Source organism: Nyctereutes procyonoides, unplaced genomic scaffold, assembly GCF_905146905.1.
Source record: "Nyctereutes procyonoides isolate TBG_1078 unplaced genomic scaffold, NYPRO_anot_genome, whole genome shotgun sequence".
Classification (NCBI taxonomy): domain Eukaryota; kingdom Metazoa; phylum Chordata; class Mammalia; order Carnivora; family Canidae; genus Nyctereutes; species Nyctereutes procyonoides.
Window position 1 is genome coordinate 2,856,602 of NW_026575122.1, and position 14,142 is coordinate 2,870,743.

Genomic DNA, 14,142 nt, shown 5'->3' on the forward strand with positions numbered 1-14,142 from the left:
TCCAGCTTTTAGGGTCTCCCATATTGACATACCACCCAATCTTTCCAAAAATATTTTGTGTTCCCCCAAACATGGGTCCTCTTCCACTCAAATAGGGGTTCCACATTTCATCAAACAGGAAATTCAGAAGAAGAATAAGGCTCAGGGAATAAAAGCAATCCCTATTATTTATAAAACACACACTGTGTGCTATGAGCTATGTAAAGCACTTCACGTTGCTATCTCATTTTATCCCCACCTAAATCCTGTGTGATAGATTTTCTGATTCCACAGAATGAAAATTGAGCCACAGAAAGATTAAATATCTTCTTCAAGTTCTCTAAACTACTGCATGGCAGAGGCAGCAACCCTCCTGCATCCTACTCCAATGCTCAAATCCTTGCCCAGATGTTGAGTTTCCCTTACAGTAAAGATGTTCACGAGGCAGCTGGATATGCAAACCTGAAGTCCAGGGGGAGAAACCAGAGCTATGTTTTGTAGTCACTGGCTTGTAGTTAGCTTTCCCTATATCTGTGAATGAGATTGTCCAAGGAGAAGGTGTGTAAGGAGATGAGAAGAAACCAAGAACAGAAGTCTGGCCAATGCCACCACTCAAGGGGTAGACCGAGGAAGAGACCTCAAAAAAGAGTGAGAAGATAAAAGGAGAACCAGGAGATTTACCCACACAAGTCAAAGAAGAGCCTGCAAGTCACAATAAACGAATGTGATCAACTGCATAATGCACATGTAAATAAATAAGGTCGAGTATGATCAGGATTGAAAATTGCTCAGTGGAATTGGTGGTTAAGAGCCAGGGTGACTCAGAACTTACCACCCAAACCAGGACAGTTTTGAGAGTGAAAGGGGGCTCTATTAACCAATACCCAAGGAGCACCGAATACGGCCCCAGCACAACCCCAGGACACAGGGTCACCCTATGGGATCACAAGTGTTCTTCATGGGAGCAGTTTCAACAGCATGATGCCATGGAAGCCACATTGCTGTGACTTCAGAATGAGTGTGATGAAGAGGTAGAGAGAGATTCATCTTTCCAGAACCTTGGTTGGATGAGTTAGAAAAGGCTAGTGTTTGAGGTGCATCGGCCCTCCGCTTACTCCTTATTCCTTGGCCTGGCTCCTTCCTCTCAGTTCTGCTGAACCTCCCACCACACATGTCACAGGGATCTCCAACCAGGGCAGGAGTGACTTTTATGAAGACCTCTGTCTTCCGCATCCACTTCCGCAGCCCCGACACTGCCTTCTGCCCCCAGCCCCTGCAACTCTCTTCCCATGATTTCTATGGCACTGAATCTCATCGACTGTCTCTATTCCTCTGACTGCTCTTCTGTTCTGTCTACCTCCTCTAATCTTAAAAATGTGGATATGGGGGATCCCTGGGTGGCGCAGCAGTTTGGCGCCTGCCTTTGACCCAGGGCGCGATCCTGGAGACCCGGGATCGAATCCCACATCGGGCTTCCGGTGCATGGAACCTGCTTTCCCTCTGCCTGTGTCTCTGCCTCTCTCTCTCTCTCTCTCTCTCTCTCTCTCTCTCTCTCTCTCTCTCTGTGACTATCATAAATAAATAAAAAAAAATGTGGATATGTCCTAGGGTTCTTCCCCGGGACACCTTCTTTCCTCTGTCTATTCCCTCTCCTTCGGTGGTCTCATCCACAGTCACCACTTCCACTTTCACCGGTCATGCAGATGATTCCAAAAACTCTTCCTTTGTCCTCAAACTCTCCCCTGAAATGCAGGACGTCGTTTCAAACTAACGACTATACACCTCTCTCCTGGTGGCTGGTCCACAACATCTCACTAGACCTGTCAAAAGCACACTTTACCTTTTGCTTAAATTGGCAGCTCAGATATTTTCTAATCAAGGACACCCTAATACAACTAAAGTCTGTCTGTTAAGATTTTACTTCTTTCACGTGTGCAGTAAGCGTTGAACACAAAGTCTAATGTTCTCTGAACATTAGTTACCTTGGAACCCGCTCTTAAGAGAGCTTGGGGTTATAATTTTAACGAGTGTTACTGCTTCTTCTAGAAGCCTCTCTTCATCAACACTTGCTAGAATCTAGGCCAATCAGGCCCCACTTCTCCACAGAGGTATCCTTATCGGATATATCTTCCTCCATTCTTTAAGCTCAAACTTCACTTTGCATTTCTCTTAAGGTACTTGTCGTATTTTGTCTTGATTATCATATATATGCATCTTATCCCCTCCTACTACACTGGAAACTTCTTAAAAAGAGGGTATGTCTCCTTTTTTTCCCCCCGAACACAGGCAGCAACCTCTTTGAACTTGGCTGCGGCAACTTCTTACTAGACACGTCTCCAAAGGCAAGGGAAATAAAAGCAAAAAAGAACTACTGGGACTTCATCAAGATAGAAAACTTTTCCACAGCAAAGGAAACAGTCAACAAAACTAAGAGGGTATGTTTCTTAATATATATATATATATATATATCATATTTATTATTTAGAATGGATAGTTATCATTTAGATAACAGATGCATTTGACTCCTTTTCACTTCATACTTGAAAAATCTATTATCACTCTCAAATACAAAAGAAAAACTAACAATTGTTCCAGTTTTAATATGTTAAACATCTCCAGTGATCATTATTTTTATAATATAACTATGTGGCTTATAGAGAGACCATGTGAGAGAATAGTTTATCAAGTGGGTCCATTTTTAGACACATCCAATTAATATACTCATGTAAAGGTGTATATTGAGGCCACCAGATTTGTATAACATAAGTGAGCTCCAAAGTAAAGCCTTTGATTCCTATTGTCAAAGCCTAGAATTATGAATTAATATGATTGATTATAAAACGCAGTGATTTGAAGTGGAAGTTCTTAGTCACCCATTAGTTAAAGGAGCCAATTCCTGCAAAACCTATTTTTGGCACTTCAGTGTGTACGTCACCCAGTACTCTGTCTACCGGAACCGTACCTTGAAATACGGCTTAATGCCAGATGGTCTCCTCAATAAAAAAACAGCAGGTGGCAACATATTAATGTTACTCAACAAGCAAGTCTGCAGACACTCAACCAATGAAATCAGTCTTCAGTGGCTAAGCCCTTCTGTCACCATGGCAACGCCTGCTTCATTAAAAATATCGGATTTTCCAATGAAATGAGCCACCCATTCTTAGAACTCCAGTATGTTTCAAGCTACAATGATCAGATGCACTAAAGTGACCTACTAGGCCTTCGAGTCGCCTCGCATCAGGTCTACCAGCAAAAAGTCATTCGCCCTTCTATTTTAAAATACTGATCTATACTCCGTTTCTAACGCCCTTGATCTCCTAGATAAACACACTCCATTGAAAGGTGTGTGTAAATGTGTCCGTGCCTACACTTGGAGGCTAGCAGTCCTAAATATAATGACAAGTGTTCATGTCTTAGGAGATTTTCACTGGTACATACTCCTCTTAGGAGTCTGTGGTTAATATTATGTCTGATTAAAGAGATTAGTCAAGGAAATAAATGTAGAGAAGACCAGAATGATATTCTTATATGGTTAAAATTACAGTTAAATCTTATTTTTTAATATAGCTCCATTTTTAAGTTGAAATGATAATCTGCCCCAAGGCACATGATCTTGTTTTACCTGATGAAAATGCAGAGAACCTAATGGTTGGAAATAAAGGGTAAAATAAAGATCCGGTGGCGGGGTAGCAAGGAGACTTTGGAGGCAGGGAGAGGGGGTGTTGAAGAACATGGCAGCAGCTTCCGCTCCACTGACATGAGAGAATTTCTCCGAAAAGAAAAGAGAGAGAGGCAAGAAGAGAGGAACTGGTCCCAGAAGAAAGGAAGGGGATGAAGCAAACTGGTGTCTTAACGTATTGATTTTGTGAATTTGTTTAACAACGTAGCAGGATCTGCGGGTATATTCTTTTTTTTTTTTTTTTTTTTTTTTTTTTTGCGGGTATATTCTAATCTTGATTTCGCCACTCACCAGCCTGGGATGTTAAATGTCACCTCTCTGTGCATCTGTTTCCGAGTCTGTAGAACAGGGATAATAATAGCACCAATCCCACAGAGGTTCAGGATTAGGGGAGTTAAGCCTCTAAACATCGTTGGGCACATTCTAAGCATTACAGGAGTATGAGCAAAAATAGAAAATAAACTCCTGTTCTTTTCACACCATTTCAATATTTTCGCTTACATGTTCTATTTCATCCTACCTTCTTTATGCCATTTAGTGGTTGTCTTTTTTTTATTATTTTCGACTTTGCTTCCTTTTCTTCTTTTATTTTAAATGCTATGTCTCCGTCTGTCTTAACCTTTCCAACCCTCTTTGCCATCTTATCTGACACGTGGAACATTCGATGGCTCACTTTCCCCAAGCGACCTCACAGCCAGGCTGCAGAGGCCGCGGCAGTGAGACCCCCCCACTGTAAACCACCATAAGGCTGACCCCAGCTAACAGGTTCCCAGCCCAGTTAAAGATGACTCCAGAAACTAAGTCAGACACAGGATGTACTCTGTCTCCCAGGACCCAAAACCTGAGTATAAAGGACACATTTGATTAACTAAGAAAGGGGCGCTTGGGTGGCAGCTAAAGGTCTGCTGCGGCTCAGGTCATGGTCTGGGGTCCTGGGGCTGAGCCTCGCATCAGGCTCCCTGCTGGGGGAACCCCACTTCTCCCTCCCCCTCCCCTGCAGCTCCCCCTGCTTGTGCTTGCTCTCTCCCTCTGTAAAAAAAAATAAAATCTTTAAAAAAAATAACTACTTTTTCCTGAAAACTCTACTAAATTTAAAATTTCAACCTACAGAAACATATAAACATACACAATTTTCTTTCCTTTGAAGGGAGGAGAAGAGAGAGGGCAAACTGAACCTTGGTGGGGTGGGGCGGTGGGGAACTCCTTTTTATGAACCAAAAAAAAAAAAAAAAAACGCTCTTCCTTTTTTTGAGAAGAAAATATTTGTAATGGTCTTAGAATAACTGACTGAGCGGGTGCCTGGGTCACCTGGTCAGTCAAGTGTCTGACTTCAGTTCGGGCCCTGATCTCAGGTCCTGGGATCGAGTCCCACGCTGGGCTCTACGCTCAGCGGGGAGCCTGCTGCTTCCTCTCCCTCCCTCCCTCCATCTTGTTCTCTCTCTCTCAAATAAATAAAATCTTAAAAGAGAAAAAAAGGAAGAAGAAAAACTAACCGGATAAAATGTCAACCCAGTTATTTCCTTAAAACAAGGGATGACTCTTCTTTTTATTAGAATTAGCCCCATCCCTAAGCCATACCTGCAAGAAGGGGTTGTCACCAACCCTTCACTGTAATGTTTTTGAGCCAATCTGCTTCGGAAGCACTTTCGTCATCAACGGGCCTAGTAGGTGCCCAGTTAGCATTCTCTGAAAAATGCCTGTCTGCCTGCACAGCAGGTGGAATTTAGTCCACACTCTCTTCATTCTAATCCATTGTTATAGAGGAACTTGGAAAAGGACCCTAGAAAGTCACTTTTTTATTAGTTTGGCAAAGAAAGAGCTGCTAACGAAACTGCCCAAGCAAATGATTGCGGGTATTATTAACCGACCTGGGACACACGGAACCGCCTCCTGCCCCTTCTTCCTGGCCTGGTGCCCACTGGGCTCTGGGCTCCCACTCGCATCGACACCCGGGGACCACACATGGGGATCGGATGGGGAAGTACAGCACAGGTCCGAATAAATCACACCAAATACTTTCACCGGAACCAATACGATGAGCAAAAGGGAAATATTTACCCTGAATTAACTACAAAATTATCTCAAGTCTTCTCGTTGCATTGTTAGCCCATTTCCTGTTCGTGAGAACACACCCTCTCACTCAAGCATTGTCCTGAAGATTCTGGTATTTTTATTGCTTGTCCAAACGCTGCCTGTAAATTACCAACAGAATCTATCACCTAATCATCTTGGTAGAGTCTCACAAATGGCAAAAAACAACACCAGAAGTTTCACCCATATAGATTTCATATACGTTCTTAACTCCTTAAAACAATGCATGCCATTATTTTCTGTACAATAATTTAAGGGGGCACTTTTTTCCAGGTATAGTTCCTATGCATGTTTATTCTTTTAAGATAGCTTATTTATTAGATACGCAATATAATACCAATAATTCTTCTACCATTGTAATGTTTTATAAAACATTCACAAATATAAAGTTCTTTCTTTAAGAATTGTGCACTTTATTAAAGTGCACAATTCTGTGGTTTTTAGTATATTCACAAGACTGTGCAACCAGAAATAAAGGTCTTTAAGAAACTGGCTTGAAAAAAATTCTCAAAAAATAGGTACTCTTCTTTAGCACAGGTAACTTTTTTCACATCAAAATTTAATGTAGACACATGAACAGGCCAACCCAAGTACTATTTTTAGAAGGAAACCTCACCCAGTATTACTTACTTATATTCTGTACACGTAACCTTCAACGACACATGATTCATTCTGCATGGGGCGCACAAACCTATCCTCTCGAGCACCCTCCCCCAGTGTTTACCTTCTCCAGGGACTAGGATTCCAATTTAGAAAACACAACTCAGGAATCTAAAACTTTACTATAAATGGTCAGTGAGATGAGAGATGTCTGGATTACATCCCCCCCAAAACCCCTGCCTTTACGTATTCCAGGAAGCACTGTGCATATCTGACCTTTGTTAATAAATTCTCCTAAGTGTATTTGAACATCTATCTAACTGCCCTTCCTTGGACAATCTCTGGTTTTGCCAGTGCTCATCTTGAAGCAAGACTAAGTACCTCAGCTCATTTCCCAAAGTAATGTACTCCACAGCATCGCAGAGCAGAGTGGATGACTTCCCCATTCGACATTTCTGTCCTCCCCAAGGTTTCTCTTAAGCCACCAGCCACTAAGTCTTTCTCTCCCTCTCTGACTGTCACACAGTCCCTGAAACTGTGCCCCTCCTTCTTATTCAGTTTAGCCCATTCCTCAGCACTGAAGGCCCAGGCCTCAAAAGAGTTCATCAGAGCAGTCTTTCAACAAAAACCTATTTCTTCCTAGAGAGTGGATTCTAGTGCCCCCTAAAATTAACATTTTCTATATATACTTAGAGTATGCTAAAGTGACCTATTTCAGTCCTTTCCTGATTTTGCCACTTAACACACACTCTCTGGCCACCCCAGGCCCTGTCCATCCACCCAGGTGCACCCACACCCATTTACAGCACACAGGGCAGGAAATTCTGCTCTAAGGAATTGAAAACGCTGAAAAATTATGTTCCTGTAAACTCCTTTCTGGACGGCATCCCATGCAGTTAGCTCATGACCCTCAACAGCCACATAAAGAATAGTTATGCTGCTTCCCCTTTCTGTATACATTGCGATGGGAAATACTCTAGAAAGAAGGTTCAACTGTCTATGAGGAAATGGGTTCTAGGCCTCCTAGGCTACACAAGGAGCCCAATGCAATCATCTATAAAATGAGAGTGTTCCTTCCAGATCGAAGGAAAAAATTATATGATTCCATTTCACAATTCTATGTAACACTAATAAAGATTGGGTTTAACAGTAGGAGCAATTTAAAATAATTTTACTCTAATCAAAAACCTATAATTTGAAAAAATTAAATACTAAATATTTCTGCACAGTGAATTTCTCTCCCAAAAGCATCCGACAAACTACATGATCATTATTCAAATGCTACACAAATGCATCTGGATGAAAGTTCTGGAATGTCTGCCAATGAATGGAGAAAAGCTACGGGCTGACTTCTCTTTCAGTATCAAACAACATCATTTTTCTGGTGTTGGTTTTCATTTTGTTATTAAGGACAGTTTTTGAAATGTATAGTCAAATATAATTGAGCAATGTCTAACTGCGGGAGATTAGTCAAACTAAATCAAAATTACTTAACATCTTTTTACTCCATAACTTTTAAAGAGTGTCCAGTAATAGCTACATAGAAGTGAAATCATACTGGTAATCAACTGCTTATTACAATATAATATATATTATATGCTTAATATAATTGTATGATATCTAATCTAACTGCATCATTTTATATGCTTAATTTATACATATACACATAATATATATAAATGTATACATGTTACATGATATGTAGGTTGTATTATAGACACACACATTATGTTATTATACCGAATGTTAACATAATCTCCATCCCAACTAGTTTTGTCCTCCTGAGGAGGGAAATCGACTTCAAGGGACAACACCCTAAACATTATATTCTAACAAAGTGGAAATTTCACGTGTCGATGGAATGCAATTAACTGTCACAGCAGTTACTGAATACTTACCCATCACCACTCACAGGGGCAGTGGAGGAAAAGACACAAGACTCATCTAATACTGGCACAGAATGAATTCCTCTCTCCTACTTTCCAGATTCGATTCACTGGAAGACCTGCTCAAGTCCCCCTCCTTCTGAAAGCCCTTCGGGATTGCCTCTCTCAACTCCTCGTAGAATCTGAGTCAATACCTTCACATTAGGTACTTGGTAAAACACTGCTGTGCATTGCTCCCTTCTGCAAGAATCTCAGTCACAGAGCAAGTACTTGGTTATTATTGTTAAATAGCTACTTTAGAGATTTTAAAATGTGATAAAATACAACGGTAACAAAAGAGGCACTTCATTTACTGACCTCTACTACCCGGAGTCTGACTTCCAATCGGGAAGTGGTTTAAAAGCACTTGTATTTGGCATTTCTGAATGCCTAGTGAATGAATGTCTTTGGTTGTCCAATTAGGGTGATTTATACCTGCGAGTCGTTAGTAGGGCCTTTTTGATAATAAAGTGATCTTGTTACCGCGGTCTGGGAACTGAGATCATGGAAAATGTGGTATGGTTTATAACTGCGAGCCTTCTTGGCCTCACGGCAATGTTGGCAGAGGTATAAATGCTTTGCTTATGCTACTCTCTTTATGGAGTCCATAAATACATTAACTCTACTTACTCTATGAGTTCTGGGGAAATACCAGACAGTCTCACCCTTCTGTACATTCATTTAAGAAACACACTCTCATTCATCCCCTCTCCCTGCACACCCAGGTCACTGAATTACAGCAATCAATGGCTCAGCTTCAATGTTAAAATAACAACAGCACCAATGATAAGAGTTTTAAAACTACTCAGGGAAAAAAAAAAATGCTTCATGCTCCTGAAAGTTATATGTAATTTTTTAAGATACAGTTTGTGTCAACTGAAGTAGAGTCAAAAGAGAAGAAAAAATGTTTATTAGAATAAGTACCCCCAACTCCCACCTACCCATCAATCTGACTCAACAATAAACCATACCCAGAAGTCTAAAAATAATAAGAAAAAGGTCTCAGAAATAGTAAAAATAATTGACACATAGTTCATGGTTTTTATTGCTAGTGCAAGGCTTAGAGTTGTCCTCAATAAACAGACCACCAATGCAGACACGGGCCTGAAGCTGCTACACTCTTTTAGTGGAAGTTCTCCAGTTCCATCCACAGGGACCAGTGGAGAGAAAATTAGATGTTGCCATGGATTTGAGAGGTACAGAAGGATCGTGTAGCACTCACACGTACACAAACATGAAACTCTTTTCATCCCAGACACTACAGTGGATGGTGGAAGACGGAAATCAGCCGAACACCAGTTAAGCATATTGGGGAGATTTGGAGAAAGTCAATTTGAGGAGCACTTATAGAATCCTTCCCATGCATCGACCATACGAGGAAGCATTTTACCAGATTATTCTGCAAATGTTCAGCACCTCCAAAATCTCCTGCAGCTTCTGAATTTGGAAGCTCTTCCGAGGGGAAAGGCTCCCTACACTGAGCTCTGAGCCACCGTATGCTGGAACTACGGTTAAATTCAAGCTTTTCGATGACTTAGAGAGTGACTTGGGTGAATAGAAAAGATCTAGAAATTTGTTTTTTAAATGTCGACATTCAACTTATTCGAGTTATGAAGCATAAGTGCAAAATCTTAGTTATTCCATAAGTATTGAAGTTCAGTTTACAAATCATATTGATGCATTTACAAGTCCAGCAGCTTCTATAATCTTAACCGTAAAGGGAAATTTGGTCACTTCAGTAAACTTGTCTTAAAAATTTCAAACTGTAAAAATAAATTTAATATATTCAATTTCTCTTTTAAGCTCCTTGTTTGACTGACTGACACACAATCCTAACTTCTTAAATGATATGGCAAGTCTAATACATTAAGTGTACATGGTCATTCTTTCTTTCAATTTTATCAAAACAAAACAGTTTACCTATTTCTCCTACTCCCTCCCCCATGCATGGTGATTCTTAGGTTCTATTAATGTTCTAATACAGTTTACAACCTGGTTAAAATTTCAGCTTAACAGTCATAATTGACACATTTTCCTACTGGAATTACAAGGTTAATCTTTAGACATCGGAATCTACCGGATTCTATTAAACATTTTAAGTTTTAATAGTACTTAATATCCCACTGATATATAAATTATTTCTAAAGCTCCTTAGGGTTTAAGATTCTTACTCCAAAGGGAAGCAGCTACGTCAAGCCACACAGTTTTGAGGTTCCTTCCCAAAGAAACGTGGGCAGTGTTGGGGGTTACCACCGCAGTGCACTGAAGTTCTGGTCAAATGTGACAGCCAAAGCTGCAGGTACTTGGGGCAGTTTTTCTCACCCTCTCGACTGCCACGTTGACCCACTATAACCATTTCTATTTCATGAACTGCAAAACTTAGAGAAGAGAGCAAGGAAGACTTACCCACAGCTTACCCTTAGCTTTATGACCTATCTTCACCTAATTTCCAAGATAAATTGGAACTGGTAATTCCCTCCCAGATGATCATACCACTAATTTGGCTTTGTATTTCCTTGGCTCTTACAATAATTTAGTAATTTCCATCCTGTTTCAAAGACAGTTTCCTCCTTTTCACTACCACCCCCGTTGACAGGACCACACAACTCTTACAAATACCAAAATAGCATTCAACTGCCCGCTGATGATGGCTCATGGCTCTCTTTGATTTTTCGGTCACGACTTCAGGATCATCCTTCTGATGACTAAGGGCCCTTGGCACTCAGAACTTTGGTTCTGATACAGGAAAAGCAGCCAGAGTGATGTGGCTTCAACTCAACACAACACGGACCAGCATCTTACCAAGAAGCAGATCAAGAGGCAACACAAAGTCAAGGTTCTGTATAGAAAGGACCAGAACAAGAGACAACGAGGCTGCCGCGGTACATTAACATCAGACCCAGCTTGTGGTCAGATGCAGATGCCAGGCACCCCAGATACAGCAGGAAACCTGCCAGAGATGGCCCAAGATCACGGGGGGCGGGGGGGGGCACGACTCTGCGCTGCCATGACCTCTACCTGTGGTGGAGACAGGATGCGCCTCCTCCACAGCCACAGTCGATAGTCTGGCAAAGGGTGTGCAACTGTGCCTAACGTGTGTTGTCCACTCTGAAGTGCTCGTCATCCTCAAGACTGCATTGAGAACCTTCTACAGGCGCAACACACACCAGACAGTCCCCACTGAAATGTGCAGTCGCCAGCCTGGTTCCACAAGACAACAGGCAGGTTAGGAAGCCTTTCTTTTAAAAAGGGGAGGATATGGGGTGCCCGGGTGGCCCAGTCGGCTAGGCATCTGCCTTCAGCCCAGATCATGATCCCAGGGTCCTGGGATCGAGTCCCGTGTTGGGCTCCCTGCTCAGCGGGGAGTCTGCTTCTCCCTCTGCCTCCCTCTCCCTCTGCTTAGACTCTCTCTCTCTGTCAAACAGATAAATAAAATCTTTTTTAAAAATAAATAAATAAAAGAAAATAACCCCCTGAGGAGTGCCTGGCTGGCTCAGTCAGTAGAGCATGTGACTCCTGAGGGTCTTCATCTTAAAAAATAAACTCCTCAGGTTTCCTGTCCTTTTTACAGTGTAACTATTCTTAATGTATTCACTAAGTGAATCTTTCCTCATCCACAAATAACAGCAATTTATGTGCATTATACAGGGGATTAATTAAGGTCCCTTGTGATGAGATCTTAAAAAAAACAAATTTATTTTTTAAATTTTCCTTTTAAGGACCTTTTTTTTTTTTCCCGACAATAGGCAGATTCTTTCTGCATCTTTAAGTTCCCATAAAGATAAATATTCTTCAATACCCACCTGTGGCAGGTTGGAAAACCGGGTCAGGTAGGACCAAGTTGGAGGGTGTTTACAAAGAGATACAGAGCTGCGGAATACGTGCTCGGCAGTACATGAGCCTGGACACGTCCGCGCGTGTTTACAACCCAAAGTTAACAGACAAAAGCCTCTCAACTGTTATTCAGATGTATCCAAAGAAAGGAAAAGCCAAAGGTGGAAGAGGAGAAAATGAGGGACCCCATTTACTGGTGAGGTTCTCCACACCTCGCTAGACTCCTCATAAACGTAAAGGCAACTTTGGCCAACTATTTAAAACCCTGGTGGAGTATCTGACCAGATATAATGAAAGCAACAATAACTCAAGAAAACTTCCTGAAAGAAGAGAGCTTATGAGAAAAGGCTGTTTAAGATTTCATGGTTAAGTTATCTCTCCCCCCACACGTGAGGCCCAAACTCAACCGTTGCAAGCTCTGCTGACGGAGCCAGCGAGCCACCCCAAGGCTTGTTCTTTAGTAGGCCACTTACACAAAAGAGAAGATTCTTTATTTCCTGATAATAGCTATGGGTAGGAGTAAAAACAAGGAAAATGAAGGCTATTTTACAGATGCAACTGAAATCTGCAAATATAAATAAACTGATGTGAAATTCAAAATAATTTAAAATGACTGCTCCACTCATGATTATCATGCCATCATCTAGACAAAACCTATGTATCCATATAGTACTTTAGCCTATTTGTCTATATGGTACCATTCACTATACATCCATATGATATTCACCTGAGAATATATTTTATATTGCTTTAGCATTTTCCAAAGACTAAAACTGACCCTTGAGAAAAATACATCTAATAAGCAGATTTCTTTTTGTGTGAGCACTATAAAGGTCCCGTTGACTGTGCAGAGTTAGTGCAGTTTTCCAAAAGTCCATTAACTTAATTCCCATAAAGCTGATTATGAGAAGAAGCTGGCTTAACATTTCCTGAGTTCCCACAATGAATGAGACTGGTTTCTTCTAGTAAACTTCAAAAAAAAAAAAAAGTATCTGTGCTGAACAATGTCACAGTTTAAGAGAAATGAAACTATTTCAATAAGACTGTTTGTACTTTAAAATATATGTCCCACACTGCACCTGAAACATAAAAGAGGACAGAAGCCATTTTATTTTGCAAATGCCTGACATTTCCAGCCAACACCCCCCCCACCCTATTTCTAGGCTTGCTGCCTGAGGAACAGCACAGGGAGCTCTGCGCCCCTTGCATTTCTATGCAGTGCACATTTTACAGAACAGAGTGACACGACCGCTGGTTGTATGGCATGTAAATTAAGCTCAACACGTGGGAAAGAGTGAACCCAAGGGCCACATGCGTGGGTCAGCCCATTACGTGTCCAGCTTTTGATCTGGGCTCAGGTCAAGATCTCAGGATCATGGGATCGAGACCCCGGGAGAGCTGCGGGGAATCTGCTTCTTCCTTTTCCCTCCGTCTGCCCCTCCACACAGTGTGTGTGTGTGTGTGTGTGTGTGTGTGTGCGTGCGCGCAAGCGCATGTCTCTTCGTGTGTGTCTCTCTCTCAAATAAATAAAATCTTCTTTAAAAAAATGAATTCAAGTCATGAAACTAAATAACTCATTTTAAGATATGCAAAGGCACTGCCTGGAAGGGTGACTGGCAAATAAAAATAAAATAGCATATACATACTGGGTATTCACAGTCCATATTCTCTGAATTGTATTAAAAATATCAGCTACGCTGACAAAAGCCTGAAATTTCTTTTCATCTTGAAAAGATGCCTTTACCTTGGAATGTTACCTAGCAATTTTTTCCTAATGGTTATGAGAAAAGGCCATTTTTAAGACTACCTCTTGACTAAGAAAAAGGAAAGGGAAAAGGTATTCAGAATTTTGGCCAGGGAGGTAACAGCCCAACATTTATATCAAGCCATTCCTATCCCGAGCCCATGGTCAAGCTTATGATTTGTGCAAGTTTTTTTTTTTTTTTTTTTTTTTGCAAGTTGTTTAACTGAGCTCTAGAAACAGAATATTTCTTGGGGGAGGGGGTGGAAGGAGATGGACAATGGCAGTGGATA

The 14,142-nt window shown here is 41.2% G+C and overlaps 1 protein-coding gene and 1 long non-coding RNA gene across 3 annotated transcripts in view; one reads left to right on the top strand and one right to left on the bottom strand.

Moving 5' to 3' along the window:
• Nucleotides 1-14,142, bottom strand: part of CPE (carboxypeptidase E) — a 106,511-nt gene that overhangs the window by 75,843 nt on the left and 16,526 nt on the right. The window lies entirely within an intron of this gene.
• Nucleotides 1,767-9,928, top strand: LOC129516991 (uncharacterized). Its single transcript, XR_008665919.1, has 3 exons — nucleotides 1,767-2,153; nucleotides 2,266-2,414; nucleotides 8,336-9,928. It is a non-coding gene; the product is annotated as an uncharacterized LOC129516991 (long non-coding RNA).